We start from the raw sequence: 15,179 nt of genomic DNA on the forward strand, positions 1-15,179 counted from the left end.
TAAACATAATTTCTGCAGATTTTTGGAAACTCAGAAGCATAACTACATATTTTGGGCTTTACATGTACTTTACACATTGATTTAAGAGTTAATAATGATATCTGAGAATATGTCCTGCTAGTGATGAACTTAATCGTAAATAATTTTTGGGTGGGTTTCAATGGGACTTAATTATTTCATTAGTTGGGTTGAAATCAAAATCTTTTAGTTGCCTTTATCCTGCAAAATGCACTACTGTTAGAAGGGACATAGATAAATAAACATGTGAATTAGCTTAATTTTTAAAAACATACTTTTTTTCAGTGCTTCTGTAGCTATGGGTAGATTTCTTGAAAGGGTTCTGTTTCACTATAAATGTTTAAAAATTGTGATATGGTGAAAATAAAAAAATTCTGGAAAATGTTTATGTATAAAATTCTTATTTTACAAATTCTGTACATGTGTCCTGACAAAAGGTCAGGCAAATAAAGGTATAATTATAAAGGGTGGCAAGAATTAATCATATTTTATTTTATATTTTGTTTATATGGTATGTTAATTCATATTTTGCCACTCTGGCAGGTTTTTGTTCTTTAAATGTATGTATATTGATTACTTCTTATAGATTTGATACCATTTGAACTACATGTTTATAATGATAAAATACCTGCATTTAAAAACATAGTTTTGTAATGGAAAACATCTTTAAATTAAATATATTTCATGTTGTTTGGATTTAAATATTATGCAGTTTAATTTGTCATATCTAAATAGCAGCCTTTGGCATATTTTGCTTTGTGCAGTCAAGAAACTTTTTTTAGCGTGGACTATTCAAGTCAAGCATAAATGTAAAGAGCCAAATTGTGCCCTCCTGTGGAAAAAACATAAAAAGGCCTGAAAACTCCGAGTTATTTCTAGAAAGTCTTAGTGGGAAATGAATGTAATTCCTTTTGCATACCTATACCTACAACTTAGTGATAGACAGTAAAATACAAGTATTTTCTTGTCAATTTGCTATTTTATGAAATAATTCAGGGACCAACACTTCTTGGAATAAGGCTGTATACACAAGCAAAATAATTTCTCCTTGTTTTGATACCGGCACTGTTTTAACGCATGATGTTTAGCTTTTTAAACCAAAACACTTCTTTTAGACATGTGAGGGTTCTAACAGAATTTTAAAAACACTGTTTTTACTTTTCATTTTCTGGGAAACTCCAGATTTTTGAACATGTGCCCTATGCACTTAATCAGGATTGGGGTAGGGTGGGGATGGAGTGATTGGAGGGCAGAACAGGTTGATGGTTGGATAGGCCCTTGAAATGTGGATTTGCAGTTTTGAATGTTAATTTTTAAAGGTGAGAGAGTGCTCACTAGGATTTGTGTGGTAATTTAAAATATATTTATTTTATTAAATTTTATTTCATGAGACTCTGAGTCTCTTCAGCAGGAAGGGTATAAAGGGATTTGGAAGTTCCACTAATCTGTCGCTGCATCTCTCACTAGGAGAGTATAAAGAGGTTGGATAGAGAGAAAAAATACACAAACACAACACCCCCCTCCAAATCTGTCACAAATCTGTTTATGATCAATAGTGATCATGATTAAGGGTGAGGGAGTAAATCTGACCCTGCAGCACTCTAGTTGCACCACTGGTTCTGCCAAAGCTTCCATAAGAGCAGCCTCTAGCACTCCTTTTTCTGCTTCCTGCCATTGCCACTTTCCTCTCTTCTAGTCCCCCCTTCCTTGTTCTGCTCCCTCTGTTGGCCCTGCATACCTGCACACCAGCTGCACTCCCTCCTGTATGTGTGTGGGGACCTTTAAAGTTCCCTTGTTCACTCATGATCACCTACTAGGGCACAAAGGGGGAAAGGGTTGAATGAAAGTGCTATCCAGTGAGAGCGTAAATAAGCCTATTGGTTGATAGCTTTATGTATGCCAGGCAGAAAAAACCAGCTGCTGCTGCAGATCATGTGTCTGAAAATAATACAATACAGTAAACATGTGAATGTCGGGTATACTTCCTTTGGTCCTAACGGGCAGAGGGGACTGCGTAGCTGTCAATACACATTAGGACTGGATTATAATGGGTCTATCTAACAAACAAGTCAAACCAGAACAGGATACTTCACACTGGAGCTGAATTGTTTTGCTGGTGTGGACCCATCCTAAATTCAGAATGCACAAAGTTAATGTGCAGGATCATGTAGACAATGATATCGAACCTAATTTACAAAGCGGTCTTCTAAATGTGCATACTATCTGGAGGGTGATGAGCAACAGTTGTTAGACATGTACAAATTTTTCAACAGTAAAGAATAACAATAATTTCTTGTTGAAATTGTTACTATGATACTATCACTAAGTTGGGGCAAAGTGTAAGGAAGATAGAAATACACCCATGTGTGCTACATAGTGTAACTGCTAGATGCATTGGGTTGATATACAGAAAATAGAATTTCAAAAACCGGCTTGAGATAGTAATAAGTACTTCAGCATCCCAGCTAAACTAGATATCATCAGTAAGACAAAACCTTGTCCCTTAAAAGTCTCAGTTGTGACATAAGCATTCATGCACATAATATATTTGTTAAGCTTTGAGATTTTACAGAATTTCTGGCTTACAGACTAACACAACTTTTATTCTGGGATTTAAAGTCTCACATGATCTTAAACTTGAATCACAATGAGGTTAGAATAATAAGATCTCTATTATGAAAAAGGGGTTTGTGACTAATTTGATGGGGTGGAGTGGGGCAGCAAAGAGCTTTCTACTTTTTTATTCTTTAATATCTTTTAAAATTCAGTTTCCGCAATTATTTTTAATGGGAGGGGAATTAAACATGTTAAATTCAGGCTGGCATAGTTAAAAGGCTTGATACTGGAACCACAAGTTACCAGTTTGCCCCGGAACTCATTTTATAGTCTACATCTACAGAGCTTTCTGGTAAGCTTAACGGGATTCTGGATTAAATGAGCTATCTGTCAGTGTGGAGAAAAATCATTACAAAGCCTTATAAGGAAAAAGCTGGAATTAAAATATATTTAATTTTTTATTTAGTATCAGTTTAACCAGACTGGCAATAACTTCTCTGCTCTAAAAGTTTGTAATCACTCCAGTACCAAGCTTACACACAAAGATCTATGTTCCTGTTGTTATTATTTTCATCCATAACTCACCTTTTTCACAGTAATGGTACTCAAGGTGGCTTACAACATATTAAACATACAAATAAAGATAAACAAAAGCTTCAACTAAAGAATAAATATAAAAATATTTTAGAGCCAGTTTCCATAGTTAAAACATTAAAATTCAACATAACAATGTTTTAACTTTGACAGATGAAAAATAATAATGGTGCAATCCTAGAAAGAATTCTAAAGCCTGGGAGCAGCCACCAAACGAGCCTGATAAGGTGGTGGGACAGAGAAGGGCCTCTCCAGAATAGCTTGGAGCTCTTAATGCGCTCATAAAGGGAGTTGCAGTCCTTCAAATAGCCTGATCCAAACTGTATAGGGTATACAAGTGATAACAAATACTTTGAACTGTGCTTAGAAACAGACTAGCAGCAGTGGAACTGTTGGAACAAAGGAGTTATGTGCTACCTGTTGCCAGCTCTATAAACAATCAGGCTACAACTCTTTAGGTCAGCTGAAGTTTTTTAACATGTGTCAAAGACACCTGCATATACTGCACATTGCTGCTGTGTTTTCAAGTAATTTCGGATTTATGGCAACCATAAGACAAACCTATCAGAAGGACGTAATCAAGGCAAGCATTATCATGGCCAAATCAGAATTCTCCAGGAACAGAGACATTTGGGACACTAGTTTTAATTACAAATTCGATCTAGATCACTTCTGAAACCTGAGCCTCTAGGCTCAAAGTTGAATGTAGATGTATGTTCAAATTGCAAGCCCACATCTTCCAGAGGTTTCATGTACTGCATATATTATTATTATTTTATTTCTTACCTGCCTCTCCTCACAGCTCTGCAAAGTAACAAAGTCTTCTAATTCACAGGGGAAAAAATCAGAGCAAAGGGAGAGGAAATACAGTAGAGTCTCACTTATCCAACACTCGCTTATCCAACGTTCTGGATTATCCAACACATTTTTGTACTCAATGTTTTCAATATATCGTGATATTTTGGTGCTAAATTCATAAATACAGTCATTACTACATAGCATTACTGCGTATTGAACTATTTTTTCTGCCAAATTTGTTGTCTAATATGTTTTGGTGCTTCATTTGTAAAATCATAACCTAATTTGATGTTTAATAGGCTTTTCCTTAATGCCTCCTTATTATCCAACATATTCGCTTATCCAACATTCTGCCGGCCCATTTATGTTGGATAAGTGAGACTCTACTGTAGTAGGAATTCGGGGGGGGGGGGGGGAGAGATATAATTCATGTATGCTAGTTTAACATTCTTTGTCCAGTTCACTTTGTCATCGCAATGAATATATTAATCAGTTCATCAATGCTAGGATGTCTGTGTTGCAATCCAACTACTGTTTGTTAATGACACTGTTAAGGAAATGATCAATGTCTGAACTTTATGCATTTCAATTTCCTTTCAACCCACTGATTATATCCGAATGTACATAATACTCTGCCTAATGATGCAGCACTTCAAGCATTTGAAGTGGGCTACAATTCATTAACAGAGCTGAACCTGTCATTGGACAGAGAGAAAGATAACTGCCTCTGAAAGTAAGATGGCAGTACTAGTGAGGTGCACCGCCCCCCTCCACTCTGAGAGTTTTCCACTAGTGCTGGACCAACCTATTTCCTTTCCAGTCCAACCTTACCTTATCTTGCTTTACAACAATAGAGGGAAAATAGCTATATTATATGTACACATGAATTGTAACTGAAATTGTAAGCAGCTATATTATATACTAGCTGTGCCCGGCCACGTGTGGCTGTGGCAAAGTGGTGGTGGTATTGGTTAAAAATTGTTGTGTAATTTTTATTAGATGTTATTTGCATTTTTTAATTAATTTTATTGTAAGTTATATTTTTATTTATTATATTTTATTATTTTCTTGTATTATTTTAGTTATTTTCTGTTATTATAGTATTTTATTGTATTAATTTTTAGTGTTTGTTATTATTTTTATTGGGTTGCTAGGAGACCAAGTTGGAGGAGCTTAGCCTTCTAACTGGCAGCAATTGGATAAAAGCAATTATTCCTCTCTCTCTAATTAGGACTTTATTTTTCTTTTCTTTTTGTTGTATCAACCTAGATCCGTGGATGATGGGTTGTGTTGTCAAATTTCGAGGTTGGGGGGCCTGTAGTTTTGTTGTTTTGTGGGTCGCCGTGATGCCATCACTCTTTTATATATATAGATACATGAATTGTAACTTATTACCATTCTATTCAAGTTCCAAAGATATCTGGACCCTTGTTAAATTAATATTAAAGGGGCCCTATACTTTGTGGAAGCAACTGTTATGTCAGTCATTTAAACTTCCATATTTTTCTTGAAACTAGCCTCTTATTCAAGAGTACTAAAGAACATTTCTCATGATGAGCTCATAGTAAGACTTTTTGAAATCAGAAGACCCATCTTTCTTGATGATTTCTAAAAGCATTGAAGTTAAGGAAAGCAGCATTGGTAGTACTCAATTCTTTTTTGAGTGCTAGGCCATTCAAAAGTTTTTTTTCTTTCAATAAAAAGCCCCCATCAGTCATGGTTCATCTTCCAATGTTCTTGGGCCCTAGCAGTTACCCTGTCATGTGGCATACTCTTGACACTGGACCATCATTTATCTATGTTAACCATTCTCATTCTAAGAATGAAATAAAAGTCCTTATCTAAAATTCATTTTCTTTAAGAAGCAGGCACTTCAGCTGAAGTACTACTGTAATTTTAAAACACAATTACTTGGTTGTAAACTCTCTTTATCTCAACACAACTGTTCTATAAGTGGTTTGTCAGGACTGCGTATTTTGAGTAAAGACTATCTGTACTGTTGTAATTTTCTACAAGTATAGAAAGCTTTCTCAAATCACTACATCAAGACGACTAGTTATCAGTATGTTATTTATGTATACTATACATATGTATGTTCCCCTACGCTTCATGTTCCATATCTGACAATCAGGCTGTCCTTCCTCTTGCCTTAACATAGAAGGATTTTCATATCTGAAGGTAATTTTTGCATAATATAAATAAAGTAACATAAATCAAATATTGTTAGTTTCAATCATGCTAATTTCATTGAAGCAAATTCACCAAATTTCTATTGATTCAGAAGCTCACCCCTGTTCATACAAGCAACTGAATTTAGGATAAAGAAATATTTTCCCTCTTTCATTGCAATTTAGACTCATTACATTTTAGACTACTCAATGTTTTCCTCCATATTATTGTACAATGGATGTTACATGCACGTAATATGATTTATAATCATTTATAGTTTAATTTGCTTTCTTCTAAAGTTATACTTATAGATACGTATGATTTTTTTCTTACCATTCCTTGTAAATTTCTTTTTTCATAGATCTGAGATTGTTTTCTATTTTGCACTGCAAAACAAGTTTTCAAATGATACTGTTTTAAAATAATATTTTTAGGTTTTCATAGCAGACAATATCTATACACATTTTGCTTAGTCAGTTACCAAGTTCAAAGAAAACCTTTAGTTTTACCCTGTGTCTGAATTGTTTTTATTGGACTTTTGATAAAGAATGTAGTCAAAATTTATGGAAGGTAATTATATCTTCTTAATGTTAGAAGTAGGAAAAACTGATAAGACAAAATGTTATTATTTCAGAAGTTATACTAGTTTTTCTAAAGTAAGACATGCTTTCCTATACATGCTGTTGATTTTTCTCAAAAATTGTCAGGGACAGATATTGGAGGGAGAGGTCTATTGTTCTCTGGGTCTATCTATATCTCTTTTCCAGTAGCTACCTTTCAATAAGATAGGGATTCTGTTTTCCATTGTGTTGCAGATCTGTAATGCACATTTACATTATTGGAAATGAACACTCACGCTAAAGTGATTTCTGACCTACTTTAGCTGAGTTGTGAAACTTAATCCTTTATTTTATACTATTTCAGTGTGTGTGTGCGCGCGCGCGTGCGTGTATGTATAGTATATTTCATAGATTAATTATTTTAGTTCATGGTAGAAAGTGTTTGAGATTTGAAATGTTCATCTTGATAGCCTCATAGCCAGGATCTCAAAGGGAATCTAAAATGCAGATAGATGTTTGATGAATATCACTAAACCATGTCTCCACCAAAAATGGGGATTGGTGTTTAGGTGTTGCTGGTGTTAACCAGATAAACTAGGGCCCTTCCACACAGACATATAACCCAGAATAAAAAGGCAGATAATCCACAATATCTGCTTAGAACTGGGTTATCTGAGAGCCCTTCCACACAGCCATATAACCCAGAATATCAAGGCAGAAAACCCCACAATATGTGCTTTGAACTGGGTTATTTGAGTCCATGCTGCCATATATCCCAGTTCAAAGCAGAAAATGTGGGATTTTATTTGGCTGTGTGGAAGGGGCCTAAGGCTTCTGAAGGAAAATAACAATTTCCCGCATGATAAAATTACAGTAGGAGACTCCTGGTGGCGCAGCGAGTTAAACCGCTAAGCTGCTGAACTTGCTGACTGAAAAATCAGTGGTTCGAATCCAGGGAGCAGGGTGAGCTACCACTGTTAGTCCAGCTTCTGCCAACCTAGCAGTTCAAAAACATGCAAATGTGAGTAGATCAATAGGTACCACTCTGGCGGGAAGGTAGTGGCGCTCCATGCAGTCATGCCGGCCACATGACCTTGGAGGCATCTACGGACAACACCGGTTCTTTGGCCTAGAAATTGAGATGAGCACCAACCCCCAGAGTCAGACACGACTAGATTTAATGTCAGGGGAAAACCTTTTAAAAAGGTAAATGTTTCCTCTGCCCGACTCTTGGGGGTTGGTGCTCATCTCCATTTCTAAGCCGAAGAGCCGGCGTTGTCCGTAGATACCTCCAAGGTCATGTGGCCGGCATGACTGCATGGAACGCTGTTACCTTCCCACCGGAGCGGTACCTATTGATCTCACATTTGCATGTTTTCGAACTGCTAGATTGGCAGAAGCTGGAGCTTAACAGCGGGCGCTCACTCCGCTCCCCGGATTTGAACCTGGGACCTTTCGGGCTGCAAGTTCAGCAGCTCAGCGCTTTAACACACTGAGCCACCGGAGGCTTCTGGAAAACCTTTACCTTTACCTTAAACTTACAATAAATCTGTTACAGTAAAAGACCTACTGGGTACAAACCTAGGTTTTTTTAAAAGAAAATATCCTATTAAATGAAAGGAGAATGATCTTCCACAGATCAACTTTCATAAATCTTGTTATGGATCAGTGTAATGATTGCAGTAGAGTCTCACTTATCCAACATAAACGGGCTGGCAGAATGTTGAATAAGCAAAAATGTTGGATAATAAGGAGGGCTTAAGGAAAAGCCTATTAAATGTCAAATTACATTATGATTTTACAAATTATGCCCCAAGACATGTTTTTCAACAAGTCTGCCACTTGTTTGGGAGTGTGGCTGCACTTGTGTTGTTGTTGGTCATTTTCATAGAAAGGAATCTAAGCAGCTTCAAATCATATCTGGATTGATTTGAAAGTGTCTTTACCCCTCACCATCGCAATTGGATCAGTAATGTCAAAGTATAATTCTCTATATTTCTCTGAAAGTTTAAATATTTGCAGTCTATCCATTCACTATATTTCTAATCTAAGCCGTTCTCTAACTTAAAATGCCCCAAATAATGAACAACCGTTGGAAGGATCAATAATGCCAAAGTATAATTCTCTGTATTTCTCTGTAAGTTTGAATATTTGCAGCCTTTCCATTCATTATATTTCTAAACTAAAACATTCCCTAATTTAAAATACCTCAAATCATAAACAACTTTTGGATCAGTAATGCCAAAGCATAATTCTCTGTATTTCTCTGTAAGTTTGCATATTTGCAGCCTATCCATTCATTATATTTCTAATCTAAGCCGTTCCCTAATTTAAAATACCTCAAATTGTAAACAACTTTTGGAAGGATCAATAATGCCAAATTATAATTCTCTGTATTCCTCTGGAAGTTTGAATATTTGCAGCCTATCCATTCACTATATTTCTAATCTAAGCCGTTCCCTAATTTAAAATACCTCAAATTGTAAACAACTTTTGGAAGGATTAATAATGCCAAATTATAATTCTCTGTATTTCTCTGGAAGTTTGAATATTTGCAGCCTATCCATTCACTATATTTCTAATCTAAGCCGTTCCCTAATTTAAAATACCTCAAATTGTAAACAACTTTTGGAAGGATTAATAATGCCAAATTATAATTCTCTGTATTTCTCTGGAAGTTTGAATATTTGCAGCCTATCCATTCACTATATTTCTAATCTAAGCCGTTCCCTAATTTAAAATGCCCCCAAATAGTAAACAACTGTTGGAAGCCAAGCCTGTTCTATATGTCTCTTTCCTACCTCATTGTCATGAGGGAACCTTATTTCTGGATTACTTGTCAATCAGCACAACCATTTATGTCCAGATCAAGCATAAACACACCTTCCAGATACCTACCTTTGTTTTGCTAGAAGTGGTTTTCACTGCCTGTGACGCTTCAAGCCTTGCCAGTTTTGTTGGAAGATTTTCCCTCCTTTTTTCTTCTCCTCAGCCAACATCCAGGTTAGTCCATTAAACTTCTGCACACAAAAAGTAATATATATTTACCTCAGGTTTAGCTGTTTTATTTCCTAAACGCACACCTTACATGTCAAGGACAGAACGCCACAAGATTCAAAGTAACAGAGTTTATTAGATTACAGAACTCAAAAATGCCCGTAAAACACAAGGGCCAGGCAGTTTTTGCCTTTAGGAGCAAAAAGGGGCAAAAGTAAATGTTCAAAAGATAAACCGGATTAAACCGGAGTTTAATCCGGGTAAAAACAAACTGCTTGCGTCAGCCTGGGTATAAACGAAACGAAAGCCAAGGAACAAAAGATACAAAGAATGCAACTAATTGGCAGCAGATTCCTCTCTGCTGCCAACACTGTGCTTAGAGTAACTTGCGTCGCTCCCCCACACACACAGCAGACAGGATCTCCAACACGAGTAAAACAGCCAAGGATTGTAGCAGTTGAGTAGACCAGTTCCGTTCCGTAGATCAAAGCCAGAAGCAGACGTTTGTAGTTTTTCCAAGTCCAAGAAGGGGGGAAGACAAGCCGTGGTCAGTTCAGTCCGAGTTCTCAAAGCAGGAGATGGCGTCCGTCAAGAAGACGACGGAGGGTCAAGGTCACAGCACAGGAAAGCACACAAGTCTTCAGGGAAGCGTCCCACACACACACGGATCCCAAGCGTTTGCCCAGATTACCCTGCCCAACGCAATTTGCAATTGCTCCCAAGCCCCATTTTATGCCAGTTACAAATCTTCATCACTGTCAGCTGTCCTCCTTAACCCGGGCGTTTCCTCATCACTTTCCTCGTCAGAGCTGGAACACCTCTGACTACGCCCAACAGCATCTCCAGCTGTGGATCCCGTCCCATCCCTCCAGCTAAACCATGGGTCTAATCCTGAAGGTCCCCATTCATCTTCTGTCCCATCATGGCCAGTGGCACCCACTTCCTCCCTTACCCGAGTCCAATCCATCTCATCCTCCTCTGAGCTAACCAGCCCCTCCTCCATTCTCTCCGTAAACCCTTCGAAAGACTCCTCGTCAGAAGGTGCTGCAAATATGTCTCGCAGTCTTTTTCTCTCTCGCTCCTCGAGAGTATCTGACTCTCGAGGAGTCTTACGCCCACGTCTGTCAGTAACAGAGCCATGAGGCTCAATCATAACACTATCCCCTCTCACAAAGGCCTCCTCCCCCGATGGCGGAGAAGTGGCAGTGATACCCTCCGCTATAGCACCACGACGACTAGAGGTATCAAGTTTCAACAGCGAACGATGAAAGACTGGATGGACCTTTAAACTAGACGGTAAACGCAAACGAAACGCAACAGAAGAAATCTTTTTAACAATAGGAAAGGGACCCAAATACCGAGGCGCAAACTTTCCCCCAGCCTGTTTAATATGTTTGGAAGATAACCACACCAAATCCCCTTCTTCCAACTCCTCCCCTGCCTGCCTGTGGCGGTCAGCCTGAGTCTTCTGCGTTGCCTTAGCTTCCAACAGTAAGCGACGGGCAACATCATGCAATGCAGCCATTTCCGAAGAGCGGTACACAGGGTCCGAAGAGACCACATTGGTCGACGGCGCCACACCTCCCCGTGGGTGAAAACCATAAGTTAGCTCAAATGGCGTATGCTGACTAGACGTGTGCACCGCATTGTTGTAAGCAAATTCCGCCACCGGTAACCACTTTACCCAAGCCGTGGGTTGATCTAAACAAAAACAACGCAGATACTGCTCTAAGAGCCCATTAACCCGTTCCGACTGTCCATCCGTTTGCGGATGGAAAGCTGAAGACACGTTTAACTTAGTCCCCAAACACTCATGGAAGTGTTTCCAAAAGCGTGACACAAATTGCGGAGCCCTATCTGAAATAATCACCTCGGGTGCTCCGTGCAAACGATAGATGTGCTTTGTAAATAGTAAGGCCAACGTAGGGGCCGCCGGAATGGTTGAACAAGGAATAAAATGAGCCAGTTTACTAAATAAATCCACCACCACCCAAATACAAGTATAACCCCCAGACTTAGGCAAATCTGAAATAAAATCCATGGAAATGATTTGCCATGGCCTCTCCGGAACAGGTAAAGACGATAACAACCCTCTAGGGCGCCCAACAGGCGTCTTACTCTGCTGACAAACGGCGCAGCTGTCACAAAAGCGCAGAATGTCTTGCCGCATCTTTGGCCACCAGTAGCTCCTGGTGATAAGCTGTACGGTCTTGAACCTGCCAAAGTGCCCAGCCATGGGTTCGTCATGGTGGGCTCTAATCACCTCCAACCTGAGGGTCCCTACTGGTACGTAAACCTGCCCCCTACGCACCAATACCCCGTCTTGATCCTGGAGATGCGGCAGTATGGTACGGTTACCTGCAGAGAGCAGCATCAGTTGCTCCTGAGTCCACACATCATCCTTCTGAGCCTCAAGGATCTGGTCATGTAACCCAAGCTCATTATCTACAACACACAGAGAGGCAGTAGGCAAGATGGTCTGACATACTACCTGCTCATTGGTCTTAAATTCCGGCTTGCGAGATAAAGCATCGGCCCGCAAGTTTGCCTTCCCCTCCACGAACTGCACCTTGAAGTTAAACCTGGAGAAAAACAAAGCCCAGCGGATTTGACGCTGGTTTAACTTCTTTGCTGTTTGCAAGTGCTCTAAGTTCTTGTGATCAGATCTGACCACGATCTGGTGCCGTGCCCCTTCAAGCCAGTGCCGCCACACCTCAAACGCCACCTTAATCGCCAACAACTCCTTCTCCCATATGGTATAGTTCTGCTCGAAGGGTGTTAGTTGCCGCGAGTAAAATCCACAGGGACGCAAGGTCCCTGAGGAATCCTTCTGAGACAATACAGCCCCCAACGCGTAGCTAGAAGCGTCCGCTTCTACCACGAACGGTCTGTCAACATCAGGATGGGTTAGTATGTTGTCCGATTGAAAACTAGACTTTAGTTGTAGAAACGCCTCGTGAGCTTCCCGCCCCCACACAAATGGCTGTTTCTTGCGCAGAAGCTGCGTCAAAGGTACCGTGAGCTTTGCAAAATTCGGAATAAACTCCCGGTAGTAGTTAGCGAAACCCAAGAACCTTTGTACATCCTTCTTAGTCTTCAGCTCCTGCCATGAGTTGACGGCGTCAACCTTATGTGGGTCCATTTTAAGTTCCCTACCTGACACTACATGACCTAGGAACTCCACTTCAGGCACATGAAAGACGCACTTGGAAGCCTTGGCGAAAAGCCCATTAGCCCGCAGTCGGTGCAGAACCTGCTTGACATGTTGACGATGTTCTTTCTCGTCCTTAGAAAAAATCAAGATATCATCCAAATAAATCACTAAAAATTGGTCAATTAGGTCCCTGAACACATCGTTCATGAACCTCTGGAATACCGCAGGAGCATTACAAAGCCCAAAAGGCATGACTCGGAACTCGTGGCATCCGAAACACGTGTTAAATGCCGTCTTCCATTCATCCCCTTCCCGTATACGGATTAAGTTATAGGCCCCCCGCAGGTCAAGCTTGGTAAAGACCTTAGCCCCTTGCACCCTTGATAACAGTTCCGAGATTAAAGGGAGCGGGTACCTATCCCGAATGGTGTATTTGTTTAGGATCCGATAGTCACAGACCAGCCTAAGTTCCCCAGTCTTTTTGGCTACAAAGAATACTGGTGCCGCAGTTGGAGAACTAGATGGGCGAATAAACCCCTTGGCTAAATTTTCATCTAGAAACTCCCGCAAAGCTTGCCTTTCCGGTACAGTCAAGGCATACAGCCTCCCTGCTGGCAGTTTCGCACCTTCTGCCAACTTGATGGCGCAATCATATGGCCTGTGCGGTGGTAATTTGTCCGCTTCTCTTTTACAAAATACATCAGAGAACTCCCCATACTCAGCAGGCACTCCCTCCATATCAGAATGAGTAACATTTAGAGTGCAACAATCCTGCCTCTTTAAGATCACTTTACGTGTTGCCCAATCTACTTGTGGGTTTACTACAGCTAGCCAATCCATCCCCAGGATCACATCATATCTAGGCAAGCTCGTAATATCCCACACAAACGTTCCCGTTACTCCCTGCACCTCCCACGTTACTGCTGAGGTTTCATGGTTAACCACCCCAGTCTCCAGCAGTCTCCCATCTGCTCCTTCCACCCACACGTCGCATGCCTTGCGCACTCTAGGAATGCCATGCTTCTTAGCAAACTCAATATCTACATAGGAGACCGTAGCCCCTGAGTCCAGCAGTGCCAAAGTAGAAACAAGTTCCCTTCCCCCAACAGATAATGTAATGGGTACGAAAACATGCTTCCTCCCCTCAGTTGACTGCTTGAGGAGCCCTAGTGCGTTGGACTCACGTCGCACTAGGGCTGGCCTTTTCCCGAAAGCTGGGAAGGTTTCACATTACAATTTTTGGCAAAATGCCCAGCATTCCCACAGTACAAACACAAGCCCAGCTGCCTCCTACGGCTCTTTTCCTCTGTAGACAGCTTTTTAAAGACCCCAAGCTCCATGGGCTCTTCCCCCATCACCACAGGTGCCCTGGTTACATGCATGGGTGGCGCACACATTGCTTTTGAGTGTTTACGAGCCTCGAACCTTGCGTCTAAACGCAGCACCTTAGCTACTAAGGCGTCCCAGCTTTCAGCCGGCTTCAAGCGTGCTAATTCATCCTGGAGCATATCACTTAACCCGGCAGTAAATAAAAGCATGAATGCATTTTCCCCCCAATCCAGCTGGTGGCGATACAGGTTAAACTTATTTAAGTAATCCAAAACAGTCCCCTTTCCCTGTTTCAACCGATACAGAGCCCACCCAGCGTTCTCCGTGCGGAGAGGATCCCCAAAAGTATCAGTTAACAACTTTTTGAAATTATTCAAATTGTCCTTGACTGGGTCATTTCCCAAAATTAAATTAGTGGCCCATTGTCCTGCGGGACCGGTCAACAAACTCAAAATAAAGGCCACCTTGCTAGTGTCTGTAGGAAAAGCATGAACACTGAGCTGGGAAAAATAAAGCTCCACTTGTGCCAAAAAGGTTGGCAACTTGCACCTGGTTCCGTCAAAGCGTTCAGGAGTCAAAACATGTCCTTTCACAGCCTGAGCTGTTTGGCTAACGGTAAAAGCCGTTTGCAATTGGTCTACTTTGGCCCTTAACTCATCCATCGTCTTCCTGACGGGTTTATTGCTGCAATAAACTTTTTATGGCGTTGGGCAATCTGTCAAGGACAGAACGCCACAAGATTCAAAGTAACAGAGTTTATTAGATTACAGAACTCAAAAATGCCCGTAAAACACAAGGGCCAGGCAGTTTTTGCCTTTAGGAGCAAAAAGGGGCAAAAGTAAATGTTCAAAAGATAAACCGGATTAAACCGGAGTTTAATCCGGGTAAAAACAAACTGCTTGCGTCAGCCTGGGTATAAACGAAACGAAAGCCAAGGAACAAAAGATACAAAGAATGCAACTAATTGGCAGCAGATTCCTCTCTGCTGCCAACACTGTGCTTAG

General features: G+C 40.4%; 1 protein-coding gene across 1 annotated transcript in view; it reads right to left on the reverse strand.

Annotated features, from left to right (window-relative positions):
* Positions 1-9,616, reverse strand: part of nipbl (NIPBL cohesin loading factor) — a 205,200-nt gene extending 195,584 nt beyond the window's left edge. The window contains exons 1-2 of the mRNA XM_062972485.1: positions 9,594-9,616; positions 6,469-6,521 (exon numbers count right to left, since the gene is read on the reverse strand). The gene's annotated coding sequence lies outside the window, so the exon portion shown is untranslated. The remainder of the gene's footprint in view (positions 1-6,468; positions 6,522-9,593) is intronic.
* Between the last annotated feature and the right edge of the window lie 5,563 nt (positions 9,617-15,179).

This window comes from Anolis carolinensis, chromosome 2 (genome assembly GCF_035594765.1).
Source record: "Anolis carolinensis isolate JA03-04 chromosome 2, rAnoCar3.1.pri, whole genome shotgun sequence".
NCBI lineage: Eukaryota > Metazoa > Chordata > Lepidosauria > Squamata > Dactyloidae > Anolis > Anolis carolinensis.